Source organism: Bos indicus x Bos taurus, chromosome 19 (genome assembly GCF_003369695.1).
Source record: "Bos indicus x Bos taurus breed Angus x Brahman F1 hybrid chromosome 19, Bos_hybrid_MaternalHap_v2.0, whole genome shotgun sequence".
Lineage (NCBI taxonomy): Eukaryota > Metazoa > Chordata > Mammalia > Artiodactyla > Bovidae > Bos > Bos indicus x Bos taurus.
Window position 1 is genome coordinate 61,815,009 of NC_040094.1, and position 17,415 is coordinate 61,832,423.

The following is a 17,415-nucleotide window of genomic DNA, read 5'->3' on the forward strand; positions in this document are numbered from 1 at the left end:
CTGACAGCCGCACATGACTACGGGAAAAACCATAGTTTTGACTCTGTGGACCTTTGTCGGCAAAGTGATGTCTAAAGGTATGTCCCTAAATAAACAAAACCAAATAACTTCTAATCTCTAAGTCCTTCGAATGAAGACGCATACTAACTGACATCCCAGTTCACTGGAGGTAGACTATGACCTTAAATTGGCAAAGGAGACCTAGAAGAAGTAGGACTTTCAGGGTCTAACACTCTTTACCTCCCCATTGCCAGGAATGCAGCTGACTCTCAATAAATATATGTCTGATGTAATTGTTAAGCTAGAAAAATATGTTTCTGATAATCACTCACTAACACACTGAATGCCAATTTATTCTGTTGGTTTCAGTAAGATTTCCTTTTCTAATACAAGCTAGCCAGAGAAGTCTGCAAGTATATTATTTGAACTCAGATCTTTTTATCAGGATATTTCTTTCGTAATTTCTTATTATAACACTTCTGCTCCTCTGGCTTACAAATGTTTATATAGACACAATAATGAATACTGGAAAATGATTTTATAGATAAAGATGTAGATAGACATATATATAAAAATGCAGATATGGATGTAGATATAATACATAAACAGAATGTCTATCTATCTACCTATGACAGTTTTCATTGTTATCCCTGTGTTATATCTTTCTAATATTTCCATTTGTTTTTTTTATTTCCATCTTTTTTTCTGAAACTATCCATCTAATACTTGTACTTTTCCAGTAGTCATGTATGGATGTGAGAGTTGGGCTATCAAGAAAGCTGAGCTCCAAAAATTGATGTTTTTGAACTGTGGTGTTGAACAAGACTCTTGAGAGTCCCTTGGACTGCAAGGAGATCAAACCAGTCAATCCTAAAGGAAATCAGTCCTGAATACTCATTGGAAGGACTGATGTGGAAGCTGAAATGCCAGTACTTTGGCCACCTGATGTGAAGAACTGACTCACTGGAAAAGATCTTGATGCTGGAAAAGATTGAAGGTGGGAGAAGAAGGGACAACCGAGGAAGAGATGGTCGGATGGCATCACCGACTCGGTGGACATGAGTTTGAGCAAGCTCTGGGAGTTGGTGATGGACAGGGAGGCCTGGCCTACTGCAGTCCATGGGGTTGCAAAGACTTGGACACAACTGAGCAACTGAACTGATACTGAATACTTACACTTACCCTCTTTTTCATAACCTTTCATAGTTACATTATATTGCATTGATAAGTTCCAGCATCTGTGTCATATCTGAGTCTGGTTCTGCTCCTTGTGTTGTGTCTTGGCAGTGTGTTGTGGGGGTTTGTTTGATTTTTTTAGTATGCCTTGTAATTTTTTTCTTGAAAGCCACACACTTTGTGTAGGAGAGCAAAGATCGAGGTAAATAGACTTTTATGTCTGGAAATGGGCTCACGTTCCTTTCTGCTGAGTCTTTGGTGTGGGGTTTGAGTCAGTCAAGGGTGAGAGTTGAGACGGGTTTGGGGTTTGGCATTGCCATCTTACCGAGTGCACCCTGGGCTTCAGCTTCCTTTCGTGTCGAGGGCGGTGCCGGTTTCCCAGAGGTTTTCCCCTCCTCAGTCTCTGCTCTACTCCCAGCTTTAAGCCTCCTCTTCACGCTTTCTCCTGCCGTTTTCCACTGTACTTGTTATTCAGTGCTGAGCCCACTGCTTAGGGCGGGAGGGGGCACTCTTGTTACTCTGGACAGACCTTGGGCGTAGACACGCTCTGCGTCCCGGGCCTCGGGGTCTGGCCCTCTGTGCTCCTGCCCTGCCCCCAGCCCTTGTTCCCAGTGTATACGCCTGTCCCTCTCCTGGGCTCAGAGGATTGCTGTTGTTGTCACTCCCTTCTCCCAGCTGCCAAGAGTTTTGAGCAGTGACCTAAAAGCTGGAAAGCTCCTCCCCGTCCTGACTCGGGGTGCACGGTTCTCACTCTGCAGGTGAGTGGGGCTCATGCTCCCCCAGCAGTGACCACAGTCTGCTCCTCCCCTCCCACCCCGCATGATTACGGATGTCTCCACAGGACCCTCACCCATATTTCTGTGAGCATCCAGAGGAGTCCAGAGCCTACCAGCGGGAGTAGACTATTCCCATATTGGCTGCCCCTCAAACCTCCACAGTCTCTTCAGCCTGTGCATGGACGCATGCTAAGTTGCTTCAGTTGTGTCCGACTCTGTGACACCATGGACTGTAGCCCGCCAGGCTCCTCTGTCCATGGGCTTTTCCAGGCAAGGATAGTAGAGTGGGTTGCCATTTCGTGCTTCAGGGGAGCGTCCCAATCCAGGGATCAAACCCACCTCTCTTACGTGTCCGGCATCGGCAGGGGGGTTCTCTACCACTAGCGCGGCCTGACCCCCAAACGCTCGAACAATTCCAGCTGAGTCCTGTGGCCTGTGTCCATGGTCATGCCCCGTGTAAGCAAGTGTTGCCTGCAGGTGTGTGTCTGTCCTTAGAGTTGGGGCTCGCTGGTAGCCCTGAAATCCCCGCTCTCTGATGAATTTATGAAAAATCATGACATCAGTTTGCCCAACACTTTTTGTGGATGGGCAGCTACATTCTTCCTAGCTGACCCCAAGTAGTAACCAGAAGTCAGAGAGGAAGGCTTCAATCTTTCCCAGCTTCAGGGTCTTTTCCAATGTGTTGGCTCTTCACATCAGGGGGCCGAACTATCGGAGCTTCCGCCTCAGTCCTTCCAATCAGTATTCAGGGTTGATTTTCTTTAAGATGGACTGATTTGACGCCCTTGAAGTCCAAAGTACTTTCAAGAGTCTTCTCCAGCACAATAATTTGAAAGCATCAATTCTTTGGCGCTCAGCCTTCTTTATGGTCCAACTCTCACATCCATACATTGCTACTGGAAAAACCACAGCTTCGACTATACAGACTCTGGCATTAGTGACAGGACCACAGGAAAATAAGTGGGCCATCAAGTGTAGAGCGGATTGTCTTTCTTCTCCATTTTCCTAGTGTCTGGAGTTTCTGAAGCTCTGGGCTTTCATTTCGCATGAACACCATTGTGCCTTGGTCACGAGTCCCTTTGTACAATTATTCTCAAATGCACCCTGGTGCTGGATTCCTGATCTGTGCTGAGTGCTGCCCTCTTGCTCCCAGTGCGGTTCCACTCACTTTTCCTGCTCACCCCACTCCCCTCACTTTCCCTGTTCACCCTCATGACTTGGTCCTCGGCTGCTCCCAAAGCATCACATGGCTGGAACACACGTAACGGCAAGAGCCAATCCAGGTCACCCTGCCTGTTCCCACGGTCTCGGCAGCCCCTGTGGGTAAGTACATCCTCTGTACCTGTCATCAGCCAAACTTTTCCTAGTTTAAACTTTGTGATGACTTTCAGAGCCTCTGCCTTTTCAAACTTTCCATGAGAAACCCTTAGCATCACCAAATAAATCTGCCTCAGCCGTAAATTACAGCGGCATGATCTATGTGACCGAGGCTGAACCTGCAGGGGTACTCAGCTCAGAACGAGTTGGATTCACATCCGAATTCACCCTGGAATTACAGGCAGCTTTTTATTTTACTTTGCAATCTGCTTGCATTCTACCTTTCCCCCCCACCCAGTTTCAGTGGTGTAAAACTATGGTCACTTATACTGACAAGTTTAGGTGGGTAGGGATGAGGCTTCCCTTGCAAATATTCTGTCTTGCTTTCATTCTGAGAGATGAGTCTCCACTCTTCATTATTCACCTGGCATCCATGTCATGACACCGTGACTCCAAAGCTGTCATTAGGAAACAGCTCTTGTGTGAGTCAGGACCGACTGGTCTTTCTCTTTTTGCGCCATCTCTTCTCTCCTCTGTCAACTTTCTTCAGAAATAATTGACAAATAAAATTGTAAGATGCTAAACCATACAGCGTGATGGTTTGATATATGAAATCATTGTGAAAGGCTGTCCCCCACTGAGTTAATTAACACATACATAACACAACTAATATAGTTACTTTTTTTTTTTTTTTGAGAAAACATTTACATTCTATTTCCTTAGCAAATTTCAACTACCTAATGCAGTGCTGTCAACTATAGTCACCACGTTATGCACAAGATCCCCAGAACTTCATCTTGTAACAGTGAGATGGCTGATCTATTCCTGCCACAAGGTACGCCTTCAACAATATACCAAAAATGTATTTATTACCTATTTTCCAAACACCTGCAAAGAAATAACTCTAATGTTTAAACTGCATGTGAACAGGACATTTTCTCTAGTTGGAGTGTGATCATTCCCTCCCGATTCCCCATGATCTGTCAGTTAAATCATTTCTTTGTACTTGACTTTCAGTATTTCCTCCTTGTTTGAGAAGGAGATAGCTAACACCGAAAAATTCAAAAGTCCCGCATTCCACGTCCACCTGCAGCAGGTGTTCTTTGGGTAAATCTGTCCCAAAGTTTTCTGATCCCCTTCACCAGAACAGACCCTGAATAGTACAGCCAGTTGCCCTACACAGGGGCGCTCATAGCACAAGTTCTGAAGCCCTTTAATAGCAGTAATTACAGAGCACTGTCTGCGACCTTGAGGTGAGATGTGGTGAAATTTCACAGCTGGAAGGACTCTTCAGGATCACACAGCACGACTATGCATCTCAGACTGGGGACTGAGGAGGGTAAAGCGACTGGTTCACAAACTGGCAGCTGAACAAAAGCTTTCCCCAGATCTCTCAACCTACTTGTTTCCCTGTAATTTATTTGCATGTCGATCTCATTTTTAAAGCAAATATTTCTTGAATTCTACTCCAGGATAGGCTTTCTTCTAGTCACCATGTGAAGCAAAGAGACAGGTGCAGCCTGTCCCTTTGCGGCCCATGCATCCTTGAGACTTCAGCAAAACGCCCAAGGGCAGTTTCTGCACTCAGTCATCACGGAATCGCAGAGGGGGCGCCAGGAGGACCACTGCGACCGTGGACGAGGATCCACTCCCAGGACCGCTGTCACCTGCTGATACACGATGCTCCCACTCCAGGAACACTGACTTTTCTGAAACATACTCACCCTCTCACTTCTGATTCTAATCTTGCCTCAAACCCCTGTTTTCACAGAGTCTCTGAAAAGCACCTAAAACTACTCAGCACACTTGAACCCTTGTGTCTGGTTATGAATGTATTCAGGAGAAGGATGACCTTAACCCCAAGCCCAAAAAGTCCTTGACATAGATAAGAGCATCTTCTCCAGGGACGGAGAAGCGCCTCCATTCGCAGAGTGGTTCTCAATGGAGGCAGTTTTACCTCCCAGGAGACGTGAGGCTGCGTCTAGAGATAGCTGGAAAGGGGTGGTCCAGGCACCGAGTGGGGAGAGACCAGGGATGCTGCTCACAACCCTACGATACACAGCACAATCCTCCTCAACACTGAGGGAGCCCAGAGTGTCAGCCCCAAAGGTCAACTGTGTCCGGGTTGAGAAACTCTTACCTAGAGCTGTGGTCACCTCATACACAAGTAACCCTAACCCGTGAAGCTCCATGGACCCTTCACCCCCCGCCCCAGGTAAACTAGGGTGACTGCTTTATCCCAGTGGACTCAAATCCAAACCCTTTAGAGGACCCAATCACCTTGCTTGGTCCAGTTTCATCCCTAATGAGGAATTGCAGCCTGTTGGTTGTGGTTTAGTCGCTAAGTCGTGTCCAACTCTTGGGACCTCACGGACATAGGAGCCTGGCAGGCTACAGTTCATGGGATTCTCCAGGCAAGAATACTGGAGTGGGTCGCCATTTCCTTCCCCAGCGTATCTTCCCAATCCGGGAATCAAACCTGGGTATCCTGCATTGTAGGCAGATTCTTTACCAACTGAGCTACAAGGGAAGCCTGTAGTCTGTCACCAACATACACAAATGCTTATGTAAAAATCAGGAATGTCAGACTTCACTAGTGGTCCAGTGGTTGAGAATCCACCTGCCAATGAGGGGACACGGGCTCAGTCCCTGGTCTGGGTAAATCTCAGCTGCTGCAGACCGGCTAAGCCCATGAACCCCACCCAACTGCTGAGCCCGCACGCCTCGAGCCACTGCTCTGCAACAAAAGCCCATCACAGTGAGAAGACTGCGCACTGCTGCTAGAGAGTAGCCCGTGCTCGCTGCAACTAGAGAAAGCCCACGTGCAGCAATGGAGGCTCGGCACAGCCAAAAATAAAAACAAATAAGGAGTCTCAATAACCAATACAAGGTGTACGCACCACCATTAGACTGCTTGGCGGTCTTCAGTAGCATGCGAAACTACTGTTAACATTAGCTACATTTTGTTATACTTCACAATAAATAAACCATAGGTTAAAAAGTTATCAGTATACAACCAAGATATATTTTCCCTCACAAACCTGCAAGTGATTGCACAGGAGAAAAGAAATGTCAACCTTGTGAAAAACATAGTAATTCCATTTTAAAACAGAATACTATCAACCCAATTCTGAACTAAACCTACCCAAGAAGACATGATGGAGTAAGCTATTTCCTCTAAATATCATCGGTTCACCTCTTGAACTACTCAACACTTGTATTCTCTAGTTGACAAAAACAGAATTGGTAATGCCAAGGCAAGCTGATGAGTAAAGATCAATCCTTTTAACACAACTGCTAAGGCAGTAAATTATTACATATCACATACAGAGCTCACAGGATGAAAAAACTGATATGTGTGATCAAAAGTCACCTTTCTTATTGAATTCCCACCATGTGCTTCTTCCTGGTTCACAACCTTGAGTGACAGGCATCATTTTCTCCAGGTTGGTGGTGGTGTTAGTCGCTCAGTCATGTCCGACTCTTTCTGATCCCATGCACTGGAGCCTGCCAGGCTCCTCTGTCCTTGGGATTCTCCAGGCCAGACTATTGGAGTGGGTTGCCATGCCCTCCTCCACTGGATCTTCTCAATCCAGGAATCAATCCCAGGTCTCCCCCATTGCAGGCAGATGCTTTACCGTCTGAGCCACAAGGGAAGCCCCTTCTCTGGGTTGCTGCTGCTGCTACTGCTGCTAAGTTGCTTCAGTTGTGTCCGACTCTGTGCGACCCCAGAGACTGCAGCCCACCAGGCTCCCCTGTCTCTGGGATTCTCCAGGCAAGAACACTGGAGTGGGTTGCCATTTCCTTCTCCAATGCATGAAAGTGAAAAGTAAAAGTGAAGTCGCTCAGTCGTGTCCAACTCCCAGCAACCCCATGGACTGCAGCCTACCAGGCTCCCCCGTCCATGGGATTCTCCAGGCAAGAGTACTGGAGTGGGGTGCCATTGCCTTCTCCGGGTTAAGATTCTTTTAAAAAGTTGAAGCAGTTGGACTCACATGGAAGGAAAATTGAACCCAGCTAGATCTCCAGATCAAGTCCCAAACGATGTCCCCAGAGCCCTTTCTCCAGAAACTTCCCCTGCAGGTGGTCCTAGCCTGTGGCACCAGCACTTCATGGAAGGGTCCCGTCACTCACTGACCTTTGGCTCCCAGGTTTCTCTACTGTATCCTATGCCCTCTGAGAGTCTACAAGCTCAGTCAGCACAGAAAAATCCAAGCATACCAAGGCCAGGTCCCTAATCAGTTCAGCCACATGAATTCACCTAACGTGGTCTAATTTTGTTCACCTTCTTGAGGGTGGATGACACCATCTGATTGGGCACAGCTGACTGGACAGTCCCACTCAGTCAGTGACCTAAAATTGCCTTTGATCAGAAGCAAACGTGGTTTGTGGAATGGACTGGTTTTAGATGCCAAAAAAACAAATGCAGTGATTTTTTTGGAGCTAGACAAACACTGGGAACGCTTACTAGCGACCGCAAACTTAGTGCATTTGATCTTCCACACTTGACGTCAAGACGAGGTTTTTAAATAACCTAGCAGCTTGGCTTGCTCTCGGCTCAGCGCTGGAGATGTTTAGAGATATTGTAGTTAATAACATTGACACATACAAGGGAAAGGGGTCACTTACGAGAAGAAAACATGTGGATTTAAATCAAGAACTAGTGCAAAGCGCAGTAGTCCTCAACCCTCACACAGGAGAGAAACCTTGTAGGCAGAGTCGAATTGGTGCTTTTAGAAAAGGCAAACGCCTCCAGACCAACCTCCCCCTCCAGACCAACCGACTCAGGATCCCGGGGGTGGGGAGCGGGGAAGCAGTTGTCATTGTTTCCAAACTTCTGGGGTTAGTTGCTATGGACGGGAAGTGCTGAAAATGATGGCGTGGAGGGTGTTTGAGGCAAGAAACACCCTAAGCAAACCTGAGCTCTGACATTCCCAAATGCATACGCTCCGAAAACCCATAAATTTTCTGACCTTCCCTTCCCCACACTGGGAAGTCCTTACCACTGCGTGGGGCCGTAGGGTGAAGGCAAAACCTGAGACGCGTCTGTCACATAACACGCGTCACTGTCATTATTACTCCAGTGAATGATTCATATATGAATATGTGTTCATATTCTCTTAGAAGTGAAGGATTTTAGTTCATATCCTCTTAGAGGTAAAGATTTTAATTGTGACGCGGGTAACCAGATGCTTCCTCAGAGGCCATGAAACTACTCATCTCTGCCTCTTTCTATGACTGGGGGGATGATCAGACTTCATCTGCTGGCTTCCACCTGGGCTGAAACCTGGAGAAGCACAGAGCAGAAGGCTGCTGATTCCGACGGCACCACAGTGCTGTGTGGCCAGAAGCCAGAACTCTGAGCGTCCCTCGCCATCATGAAAGCAGACTTTTGCTGGGATTCTGAACAGCATGGGCTTCTGTTAGCCACAGAATCCAGTAGGTTAACAATGACATCAAAACATCTATCAAATTGAGTGCTGAGCAACGTGGATGGACCTAGAGACTGTCATCCTGAGGGAAGTAAGGCAGAGAGAGAAGGAGAAATACTGCACAACATCCCTCACATGCGGAGTGTAGAAAGAAAGGCTACATATGAATTTACTTACAAAACAGAAACGGACTTAGAGAACAAACTCACAGTTGCTAAGGAGGAAGGATGTGGGAAGGGATAGTTGGGAAGCTTGGAGTGGACGTGTTTATTTAAAATGGATAACCAACGAAGACCTACACTATAGCACAGGAAACTCTGCTCAACGTTGTGTGGCAGTTTGAACGGGAAGGAAGTTTGGGGGAGAATGGATCGTGTACATGGATGATTAGGTCCTTTTGTTGTTCACCTGAAACCATCACAACACTGTCAATCGGCGATTGTTGTTCAGTTGCTAAGTCATGTGCAACTCTTTGCAGCCCCATGGACCGCAGCACTCCAGGCTTCCCTGTCCTTTACTGTCTCCTAGACTTTGCTCAAACTCATGCCCATTGAGTTGGTGATGCTATCTCATCCCGTCACCCCCTTCTCCTCCTGACTTGGTCTTTTCCAAAGAGTTGGCTCTTCACATGATGTGAAGAGTATTTGGAGCTTCAGCTTCAGCATCAGCCCCTGAATATTCAGGGTTGATTTCCTTTAGGATGGACTGGCTTGATCTCCTTGCTGTTCAAGAGACTCTCAAGAGTCTTCTCCAGCACCAAGATTTGAAAGCATCGGTTCTTCGGCGCTCAGCCTTCTTTATGGTCCAATTCTCACATGTGTACGTGACTACTGGAAAACCACGGCTTTGACTAAATGGACCTTTGTTGGCAAAGTGATATCTCTGTTTATACTTTAATAAAAAAGTGAAAAGTTTAAAAGGAAATAGAGTTACTGCTAACATCCAGAAGGATGCTAAGTACTTCATTTATTCCACAGTGACCTTATATGAGAAGTATGACCTAAACTTCACCAACAGAGAAATTGACATTAAACCATGTGTCAGAATTCTCCCAGTTAGTGGTGTCTCCTGAATCTGAAGCCATACTTACTTGATTAAAAAACCCACTCTCTTAACCAACTGATTCACTGTATCTGGAATTAAAAGAAAACATAACCTGGCAACCTGACTACACTTTGATCTGCGACATCCTAGGCTGGCCACGTCCTGGGTGATCTAACCTGCACAGGTGTGCGGCTCTGGAGAGCTCACAGTTGTTAGGTTGTGCAAAACAATCCTCTGGGATGGGGATGAACGTGCAAACGTCCAGGTCCTGTCTGCCAGTGACTCAGAAACTGTGTGTCTGAGATGGAGCCCTGAATCTGCCTTTCTAGCCTTCTTTCTCTCATTGTTGTCGTTTAGCTGCCAAGTTGTGTCTGACTCTTTTGCAACCCCATGGACTGAAGCCTCCCAGGCTCCGCTGTCCGTGGAATTCTCCAGGCGAGAATAAGTGGGTTGCCATTTCCTTCGCCCAGGGAATCTTCCCAGTCGCGGGATCAAACCTGCGTCTCCTGCACTGGCTGCTGGATTCTTTATCACTGAGCCACCAGGGACGTCTAGCCTTCATTTAGGTTTCTTTCATTCATGTTGTTTCTATTTTGGTTCCCTTGGGAAATATGTTACTGAAGGACATCTCTGGCTTTTATTGCTTTAAATGTATTGTCCTTAGACAGGAGGCCTTGGGCCAAAATAAGCCAGGCACGTGTTTTGGCAAATAAAGTTTTATTAGCACACAGCCACTCCTGTGCATTGTCTGTGCCTGCCTTCATGCCTGCAGAGCCAAGGATCTGCAACAGAGGCTGTATGGCCAACCAAGGCGGAAAATATTTACTATCTGGCCCTTTACAGCAAAGGTTTGCCAACCCCTGTCCTAAAATGACTCTGCTGCTGCTAGACTTTGGCTCAAGTGTGGACCACTGATTAATTTAGAAATACTTTTTCTGTATCGAACAGCATCTGAATTGCTCAGCTTCAGGGATACAATGAGTGTATGAAAAATGTATTTTATTCGTGGAAAACATGTCGTTCATTATGTCCTGAGCCGTGCCTGTCAGACGAGCACTCAAATAAATGACATTATCTCATCTTCTGACCTTCTGACTAGCCACAAACCCAAGGGCAAGAGAAACAGACTTTTCTCCAGCCGATGACCAAGAAAGCAGGGGCTCCACGTCTCACCTGTAAGACAGATGGAGAGAAATGGGGGGAATTCAGCCGATGACCAAGAAAGCAGGGGCTCCACGTCTCACCTGTAAGACAGATGGAGAGAAATGGGGGGAATTCAGCCGATGACCAAGAAAGCAGGGGCTCCACGTCTCACCTGTAAGACAGATGGAGAGAAATGGGGGGAATTCAGCCGATGACCAAGAAAGCAGGGGCTCCACGTCTCACCTGTAAGACAGATGGAGAGAAATGGGGGGAATTCATTAAGAATCCCTCTCATTTACTTGAAAGAAAAAAAAGAAAAGTCAGCAAAGGCACAGACCCTTCCATGTTGCCATATACTTAAAAAAATATCAAGACTGAGGGGAAAAGCCAGCTGACGCTGGTGGAGGTAACTGCTTCCCATCGCTGACTGCTAGGAAAGTGAGCCCACCCCTTCCTCCCCAACCCATCATGAGGCACGGCAAATAGTTGCCACATTAGGTCAAGAGCCTTTGGACCAGAGAGAGAAAAGGAGACACGTCATCAGGCCAGAGCAAAGCAAAGGAGATGAGGAAGGTGATAGTCAAGTGCCCAGAGGATGGAGTTTAGACCCTCAGCAGGAGGAAATGGCAGACAAGATGCAGATCGACATGAACTCGGACGTGACACAAAGAGGACCTTACACGGTGCAGGCACTCAGGAGCCGCTCAGTGCTTGGTGAACGAATGCACTTAGAAAAATAAAGCTGAACTGGGGGCTCCAAAGCGAGAAACGATGCTCGGAGTCCAAAGAGGGAAAACAAGAACATTGTTTTTTTACACATAATCATCTGGTATCAGATGAATGATCTCTAAGTATTTTCCCACTAGGGAAAAATAAAAGCCCAAATTCCTTCCTTCGAGCTCGGTTTCCTGGAGGAGCTGCAGGCTTGACAAGGTCTAGACTGCGTTTTATGCCCCGCACCCTGCCAGATCCTCTGGCATCAGTGGTGGCGGAGATGCAGAGTCTGTGTGGACCCACCACCTCGGCCGGGCACGCTGCAGGTTCCGCCGTCTGGTTCAACAGGAAGCATGCACTGTTTGCGGGATGCTACTTAGCTATTTTTAAGAGCAGAGCTGTGTACAGGTATTTATGAATCTGGGTCCGACTTGGGGAAACAAAATCTCTGCCAGTGCGTGGGCGGTGAATGTTTTACCAGCCAACCACAAGGCCTTGGATGGACACGGTCTGGGTGAGTGAGTGGACTGACTCTTTCTGTAGCCCCAGGAGGGCTGTGAGTTCTCTTGCAGGTGGTCAGGTCGGATTCTAGAAATGGCCATTGCTGGCAGGAGTGGGCTGCTGAGCTCTGACCTGGATGGCAAGAATGGCAGGGATTCTGAAACACTATTTTTCATACCATGAGACTCATGGAGATACTACTTTTGTTTATAAAAGTTAACCATGAATATTCACTGGAAGGACTGATGCTGAAGCTGAAGCTCCAATACTGTGGCCACCTGATGCAAAGAACTGACTCATTAGAAAAGACTGATGCTGGGAAAGATTGAAGGTGGGAGGAGCAGGTGAGAGATCGAGATGGCTGGATGGCATCACTGACTCGATGGACATGAGTTTGAGGCAAGATCGTGTGAGATGGTGATGGTGATGGTGGAGATCATGGAGATGGTGAAGGACAGGGAAGCCTGGTGTGTTGCAGTCCATGGGGTCACAAAGAATTGGACACAACCTAGCAACTGAACAACAAGGAATCCTATAAAGTTTGTATTAGTCAGTATTCTTAAGCACAACAGAATACCCTGTGGGTGAAAGTGAAAGTCGCTGAGTCGTGTCCAACTCTTTGTGACCCCATGGACTATATAGTCCATGGAATTCTCCAGGCCAGAAGACTGGAATGGGTAGCCTTTCCCTTCTCCAGGGGATCTTCTCAATCAGGGATCGAACCCAGGTCTCCCGCATTGCAGGCAAATTCTTTACCAGCTGAACCACAGGGAAGCCCAAGAAAACTGGAGCAGATAGCCTATCCCTTCTTCAGCGGATCTTCCCAACCCTGGAATCGAACTGGGTTTTCCTGCACTGCAGGTGGATTCTTTACCAACTGAGCTACCAGGGAAGCTCTACCCCATGGGTAGAGTATATGTATAATGTGTATGTGTATAGACATGAATATAAATACATAAGGTTGGTCAAAAAGTTAAGTACACTTAGCCCAACCTATGTGCATTGTACATACAAAGAGATTGATTACAAGACATAATAAGATATATATATATATATATATGTATACATATATATGTGTGTGTGTGTGTTGGAATATAGGATATATACAGAATATAGGAATATAGGATATATATATATATCCTATGTAGGTGCATTGTACATACAAAGACATTGATTATAAGAAATAAGATGATACATGCTCATATGATTATATAGGCTGGTGAGTTTCAGAATCTCCATCATCTGGATGCACTATGGGTTATTCAATCAGTCAGAGCTCCAGTCGACAGAGGTTATTTCCTGCATTCTGTCACTACAGAATGTCTTGAGTGTACATCTTGGTGCGTGTACTTTTTTTGTTTGTTAAAGGTAGCTTTGCAAGGGCTTCTGAGAAGTGGGATTGTTGGGTGGGATGGTGGGTGCTTGTATAATCTCGCTGTATGTGTGCTCAGTCTCTCTCAGTCATGTCCAACTCGTTGCAGCCCCAGGGACTATAGCCGCCAGGCTCCTCTGTCGGTGGATTTCCCAGACAAGAGTACTGGAAGGGGTTGCCATTTCCTCTTCCAGGGGACCCTCCCAGCCCAGGGACTGAACCTGCATCTCCTGGGTCTCCTGCATTGCAGGCGGGCTCTTTACCACTGAGCCACTGAGGAAGCCCAGAGAAATGTCAATTATCAGGGCACACCTATTTTTCTTTAGAGGTTTTTGGATGCATGGCAAACTTTTAACCATGTGACATTTTATTTTAGTCTTCTTTACTGTCTTTGAAAGCAAAGAGAAGATACAAGAAACCTTAACTCTTACAGAAAATCAAGCCTTCCCCTCCATGACATTTTGTTGGGTATTCAAATGTTAATTACACTGGTTGAGTGGGTGAGAGTGCAATTTCACTGGAGTGAAATGATGGAAAGCAGCTCACTCAGATCTTTGTCATTTTTTAACTAAGTGAGAGAATGTGAGGGAACACGTCTCCCAATCAGACACACGTACTGGCTACAACTACAACTCATTTGGGAGGAATTTTTCTAAGGAAGTCACAGGTGCTGGGTAGACAGGTGTTTGGGTACAAGACTTTCATGCCATATACGGAGGGAGACCAAAAGACTGGGGAAAACATCAGCTTGCCTCAGTAATCCCACGTACAACTTCGATTCAAAACATCGAGATTAATGCCTAACAAATGATTGACTTAAATGTAAAACACAAGCCTATACAACTACTGGAAGACTATAGGGGGAAAAAACATCAGAGACCTTAGGTTAGGCCAAGAGTTCTTAGCTTCAACACCAAAAACATGACGTGTAATGGAGCACACTGGTAAATGGACAGAAGATATTGCTAAGAAAATGAAAAGACGAGGCACAGACGAGGAGAAAATCTATGGCGCACGTACAGGCTAACACTGACACTCATCAGAAGCAAAGCTGGGCTGGAGGAAAGGAAGCAACAACTTTAAAGTGTTGAGGAACAGAGGAGGGAGAGGGCCATCTTCACCCGGACAAAACCTGAGCCAGCTTCTCATCAGTCGACGTGAAGGACAAAAACACTCCAAGAGTTCCTCCAGGCAAAGGGGAGACGACGCCTGTGAAAAATCAGGCACTGGAAATAGTAACCGGGTGGATAAATACTAAAATGCATTATAATTTCTCTTAATTTCTTTAAAAGAAAACTGACTGTCGTAAAGCAAAACCAGCAGCAATGGACTGTGGGATTTATACCAGGGTGAAGTAAATTAAGTAAGATCATTGAGTAAGTAAAGTCGGTAAGTCAATGAGGAATAAATGAATGATGACAGTAATTCAGTGCACAGAATGAGGTAAATGGCAATATATGGTGAAGTGGTAATTCTCAAGAGATCGGGATTAATGCACATTGTGGTTCTGATGCCAGTTCAGTTCAGTTCAGAGTCCCTCAGTCGTGTCCAGCTCTTTGTGACCCCACGGACTGCAGCACACCAGGCCTCCCTGTCCCTCATCAACTCCCGGAGTTTACTCAAACTCATGTCCGTTGAGTCGGTGATGCCATCCAACCATCTCATCCTCTCTTGTCCCCTTCTCCTCCCACCCTCAATTTTTCCCAGTGTCAGGATCTTTTCAAATGAGTCAGCTCTTCTCATCAGGTGGTCAAAGTATTGGACTTTCAGCTTCAACATCAGTCCTTCCAATGAATATTCAGGACAGATTTCCTTTAGGATGGACTGGTTTGATCTCCTTGCTGTCCAACGGACTCTCAAGAGTCTTCTCCAACCCCACAGTTCAAAAGCATCAATTCTTCAGCACTCAGCTTTCTTTATGGTCCAACTCTCACATACATACAGGACTACTGGAAAAACCACAGTTTTTACAATATGGACTTTATCTCAGTAAAGTATTATCGCTGCTTTTTAATATGCTGTCTAGGTTTGTCATAGATTTTCTTACAAGGAGCAAGCATCTTTGAATTTCACCACTGCAGTCACCATCTGCAGTGATTTTGGAGCCCAAGAAAATAAAGTCTGTCACTGTTTTCACTGTTTCCCCATCTATTTGCCATGAAGTGATGGAACCGGATGCCATGATCTTTGTTTTCTGAAAGTTGAGTTTTAAGCCAGCTTTTTAACTCTCCTCTTTCAATTTCATTAAGAGGCTCTTTAGTTCCACTTGGCTTTCTGCCATAAAGGTGGTGTCATCTGCATATCTGAGGTTATTGATATTTCTCCCTGCAATCTTGATTCCAGCTTGCGCTTCATCCAGCCCAGCATTTCTCATTATGTACTCTGCATTTAAGTTAAATAAGCAGGGTGATAATATACAGCCTTGATGTACTGCTTTCCTGATTTGGAACCAGTCTGTTGTTCCATGTCCAGTTCTAACTATTGCTTCTTGACCTGCATACAGATTTCTCAGGAGGCAGGACAGGTGGTCTGGTATTCTCATCTCTTTAAGAATTTTCCACAGTTTGTTGTGATCCACACAATCAAAGATTTTAGCATAGTCAATGAAGCAGAAGCAGATGTTTTCCTGGAGCTCTCTTGCTTTTTCTATCATCCAGTGGATGTTGGAAATTTGATTGCTGGTTCCTCTGCTTTTTATAAACCCAGGTTGAACATCTGGAAGCTCTCAGTTCATGGACTGTTGAAGCCTAGCTTGAAGAATTTTGAGCATTACTTTGCTAGCATGTAAGATGAGTGCAATTGTGTGGTAGTTTGAGCATTCTTTGGAATTGCCTTTCTTTGAGATTGGAATGAAAACAGACCTTTTCCAGCCCTGCGGCCACTGCTGAGTTTTCCAAATTTGCTGGCATATTGAGTGCAGCACTTTCACAGCATCATTTTTTAGGATTTGAAATAGCTCAACTGGAATTCCATCACCTCCACTAGCTTTGTTCGTAGTGATGCTTCTTAAGGTCCACTTGACTTCACACTCCAGGATGTCTGGCTCTAGGTATGGGATCACCCCATCGTGGTTATCTGGGTCACGATGATCTTTCTTGTACAGTTCTATATATTCTTGCCACCTCTTCTTAATATCTTCTGCTTCTGTTAGGTCCATACTGTTTTTGTCCCTTACTGTGCCCATCTGTGCATGAAAAATTCCCTTGGAATCTCTCATTTTCTTGAAGAGATCTCGTCTTTCCCATTCTATTGTTTTCCTCTGTTTGTTTCCATTAATCACCAAGCAAGGCTTTCTTATCTCTCCTTGCTATCCTTTGGAACTCTGCATTCAGATGGGTGTATCTTTCCTTTTCTCCTTGGCCTTTTGCTTTTCTTTTCCTAACTATTTGGAAGGCCTCCTAAGAAAACTATTTTGCCCTTTTGCATTTCTTCTTGGGGATGGTTTTGGTCACCTCCTCCTGTACAATGTCGTGAACCTCTGCCCATTGTTCTTCAGACACTCTATCAGATCTAATCTCTTGACTATTTGTCACTTCCACTGTATAATCGTAAGGGATTCGATTGTACCTGAATGGTCTAGTGATTTTCCCTACTTTCTTCAATTTAAGTCTGAATTTTGCAATAAGGAGTTCATGATCTGAGCCACAGTCAGCTCCCAGTCTTATTTTTACTGACTGATGCCAAACATGAAAGAAAAAAAATGGAAGAAAGGAAGGGAAGGAGGGAAGGAAGGAGGAAGGAAAGAAAAAGAGAAAGCAAATGAGGGAAAAGGAAAAGGAAACCATAACATTTTAAAGCAAAGAAAGTACAGCTAACAATTTTAATTGTTTATGGAGGAGATAAAAAACGAAGACCAGAAATACGTGTTTAATCCCAATGCAGACCACTAGCCCATTCACTTATAACTATCCTTAAAGTTTGAAATACTCCATGGTGGGCT